We start from the raw sequence: 4093 nt of genomic DNA, 5'->3' as shown, positions 1-4093 counted from the left end.
CCACTCACCACTACGTAGATTCTAGTTTATCTTCCTGTAACCATGATGCGCGAGGCTGATCATCGTTTTCACTATCACTAGCAGCGTCTGTCTCGAACAAATAAGGCGTAGCGATTGTTTCTTCATTGAAGATTGAATGGAAACATTGTCGCTGCCTGAATTACTTCTGGACATGTCAGAGTCTGCTTTGTACCGAAATGCCAACCCACTGAATTAACCATATTAAAATCACTTGACATAAATGGTTTACACCCGAGTAAATGTTTTGGGGAGCAAACGCCAGACCTAGCCAACAGGTAACGGTGATGGCAACAAGCGATTTTGACAGTATCGTCTATGAAACCTACCTTTCCCTGAGGTTGGTTACCATATAACCCCAAAGGGCGGTTATCTGACCAACTCTCGGTGCGATAACGGGAACAAGGCTCGGGTTCGCCTCACCTTATTCTCGGTATCGCACCTCGAGAAGAACTTTTCCCTTGGCAGATCGGGTCTGACAACCCTATACCTCTACCTCAATGTTTTTGTTGGAAACATCTTCAATAAATAAACAAATACAGAACCATTCAAAATGATTTTTTATTTTACAATATCTGCACACTGCAGTTAATAAATTGGAACCGGCGAGATCTCCTTCCCCCCTTCCCATTCTCCTCAGGGTCACTTGAATCATCTGAAAAATGAAATAGATGTTTAGACAGGATCCTCATAGTTTTGTAATGAATAATTTGAGTTACAACAATGATTAATTTGATGATACATTCATAGAACGTGAACATGACGTTTACCAACAAGTTACATTCATCAATATCAAGTATATAGTTTGGCATGAAATGCATGTACCCGTTTTTTTAAAAATATCTCTTCATCCAATGACCCAATCGATGTCAAACTGTGCAAGTGGATGTTTTGTCAGACAACCTAATCACATTGTAAATCACCGATTTTATGCATTTGTATTAAAGAACGCAGAATGCTTGCAGAGGGAGGGAGCCAATGACCTGTAACAGCGGCAGTGTTGGGTCATTAAGGTCAATGCACGTGCAGTTCATGATAGTTACCCGTGCACTGCTCAGTGATAGACCGTTTGGATCATTCACATTGACTACTTCTAGCTGTCATCATGAAAGCTTATTCAGATGATGCTAAACGTTTAATTAGAAATGTGTTGAATTTTGTTAAAAAAGAGAGCAAACGTAGCAAACCGATTTATAAGGTGTCGGATTACATGAAACGTACAACTTTTGCTCTTGGCATGAAAAAGAACATCGTGCTAAAAATTGTGAAAAATAAACCAACAACCAATAAACAAAACCTTGTACAAAAAGGTAGGCATCCAAAGTTAGATTATTTTGACATCAGGGTCACCAGAGATGTCATTCGTCGGCTATTTGCTAGAAATGAACACCTCTTCATACCTGTCACGTGCATAGCTGACCTACATTGACGAACGTTGACCTTTATGACCCAACACTGCCGCTGTTACAGGTCATTGGCTCCCTCCCCTGCAAGCATTCTGCGTTCTGCTGTTTATTTTGTTGACAGTTACATAGACATATTCTTTAATACAAATGCATAAAATCGGTGATTTACAATGTGATTAGGTTGTCTGACAAAACATCCACTTGCACAGTTTGACATCGATTGGGTCATTGGATGAAGAGATATTTAAAAAAACGGGTCCACATGCATTTCATGCCAAACTATAGTTTTCATGAAAATCTCAAATACCAAACACTTGGGGTTAGTACAAACTCTTGACCAATGGAAGCACGTGCACGAGTGCCGACAAAGTTATTGATTCATTAGCCTGTGCTGCGCCGTCTCCATCCTTTCTCGCACACCTGGCTGTCCCTTTCTCTGCACTCCTCCTTCGTAACAAATAGTGAACTGTGTCAAAATTTTAATGATAGTTTCTTAAAGAACTATTTTGGTGAAGTCCGGAAAATTTTCAAATATAAGAAAGCTGTTGGGTATTAGCAAATGATAAACATGTGTACTATTTATATTTATGTGGCAATTTTGTACAATGATAAAATTTACAATTCATCGGTCCGTTTCTGACTCAAACGGACTGTACGGGTTGGGGTAGGTGGGCGTAGTCAGCAATTTTGTACATAAGCAGGCGGGGGTGGGGGTGGCGAGTGGCCACTTTATATATAAAGAGGTATCTTTTTAACCCGTAACCCACGCTTGAAATGTATTCTATTAGGATTATTTCGACGGGGTAGGGTTTAGGATTAGGTTTAGGGTAGGTTTCTTTTCATAAAAAACATAGGCCTATATTCTTAGGCATGGAATGATTAAAAAAGAATACGGGGGTTACGGGAGGATGTCTTTCCCATATAGTTTAGGGGGGAGCATTCACATTTTACATGCACCCCCATAACTCCCAACACCCACACCCACACCCACACCCACACCCACACCCACACCCATACATTATGAAGGCTCCCTCAGCGTTAATCAGAAGAATAAGACAGTGGTACGAGGTAGTCATCTACATACAAGACACATCAATACATAACAAGCAATTCAATTTAATTTAGATTACTTCATTATCTGTGAATTTAACTTGCTTAATATGACTACCAATATCCTAATATTTTCGTAAAAGGAACCGCTAGACAGAAAACCCTGAGTACAAATACAGATATAGACAAATGCTATGTAGGGCACGATACTTACCAGATGACCAGTTTGCTTCAAAATCCATTACGGCCTGGAACAGAATCGTCGCATCTCGCTGAGAAGTCAAGAGCATCTCCTTGTCGCAATTCATTTGCAGTAATGGCAGTTTAAATCACGTGGTTTGACATTGCACGTGGTTGTTTAGGGCTCGACTTGCACGAGATTCTGGTGCAGGAACGTATTTCGCACACTTATAGTCCGTTTGGGTTCAAATGAGAACGACAAATGATTAAATAACTCGAAATTGGGATAAGTGCACAAAACCTAAGTAAGACACATGGTCCTGAAACCTCTGTACCCAACTGGATCTGAAATCGGACGTTTTATTATTGATCACGGAAAAAGTTGTTTAGTAAGAAACCATCATGTAATATTGTGCTATTTTCACGCTTCACACCGGGGGTTGACAAACGGCTGATGGAACAGCGCCTGACCAGCTAGGGTCATCTCACCGGCTGTGCTGCGTTGCACCTGAACGTGTGCGTGTGTGTTATCTGACCAACTCTCGGATCCATACCGGGAACAAGGTTCGGCTTCGCCTCACCTTATTCCCGGTATCGCACATCGAGAAGAACTTTTCCCTTGGCCTCTACCTCAATGGTTTTATTGGAAACATCTTCAATAAATAAATACAGAACCATTCATTTTTTTATTTTATTATATCTGCACATTGCAGTTAATAATATTACAACTAGAATAAGAATGTTTTTGACCTTGTGGTATATGTGAAATAACAACCTTAAGCTTGTGATTCGCTTCGTGGTTATCACAGCGAACCACTCGCTTGGCGGTTATTATTTCACCCATAAATAGCGTTGTGTGTCCAGCTTATTTTATATTATGTATTATGTATATTATGATCGTCATAAGTTCTATTAATGTTCTATTATTCAAGTGTTAAGTTAATGTCAATATAGAATTGTTATATTATGACTCTTTGTTACTTTTATGTCTTGCATTTGAATAAAACTGACATGCATAGTCTGATTTCTGTTTTCACTAAGTAAACACTTGACTTGAATGTCTACGGTAATCTAATTAATCACCTGTGAACTGTACCGGGACCGCCATATCAGAGAACCATTCACTATGCCCAGAAGCGCCACACTACATTTCGCTCCAGAAATTACAAATGTTGCGGTCCTGGATATAAACCCTACAACTATGTTCATTTGTAACTACCAAAATACAAAGAGAATAAGTAAGGACATTAGGGCGATTTTATTGTCATCAACACAATATCTCCCTGGCCGTCTGTGATAGCGACTCGGGAAAGCGCTGCTATCGCCTTGAGCCTGCACTTTGTGTAGAGGTGAGGTGAGGTGAAATTGGGTTTAACGTCGTGCTTGAGAATATTTCGCTCATATGACGACGTGCATGCGTGTGTATGTGTATGTGCGGC

At 40.1% G+C, this 4093-nt stretch overlaps 1 long non-coding RNA gene across 1 annotated transcript; it reads right to left on the bottom strand.

Moving 5' to 3' along the window:
• Nucleotides 1-563: 563 nt before the first annotated feature.
• LOC124271332 lies at nucleotides 564-2808 on the bottom strand. The gene is made up of 2 exons (XR_006897010.1): nucleotides 2689-2808; nucleotides 564-673 (listed from the first exon to the last, which is right to left on the bottom strand). It is a non-coding gene; the product is annotated as an uncharacterized LOC124271332 (long non-coding RNA).
• Nucleotides 2809-4093: the final 1285 nt, after the last annotated feature.

This window comes from Haliotis rubra, unplaced genomic scaffold (genome assembly GCF_003918875.1).
Source record: "Haliotis rubra isolate DU_JTF1 unplaced genomic scaffold, ASM391887v1 Scf16, whole genome shotgun sequence".
Taxonomy (NCBI): Eukaryota; Metazoa; Mollusca; class Gastropoda; order Lepetellida; family Haliotidae; genus Haliotis; species Haliotis rubra.
This window is presented reverse-complemented; position numbering and strand designations above follow the sequence as displayed.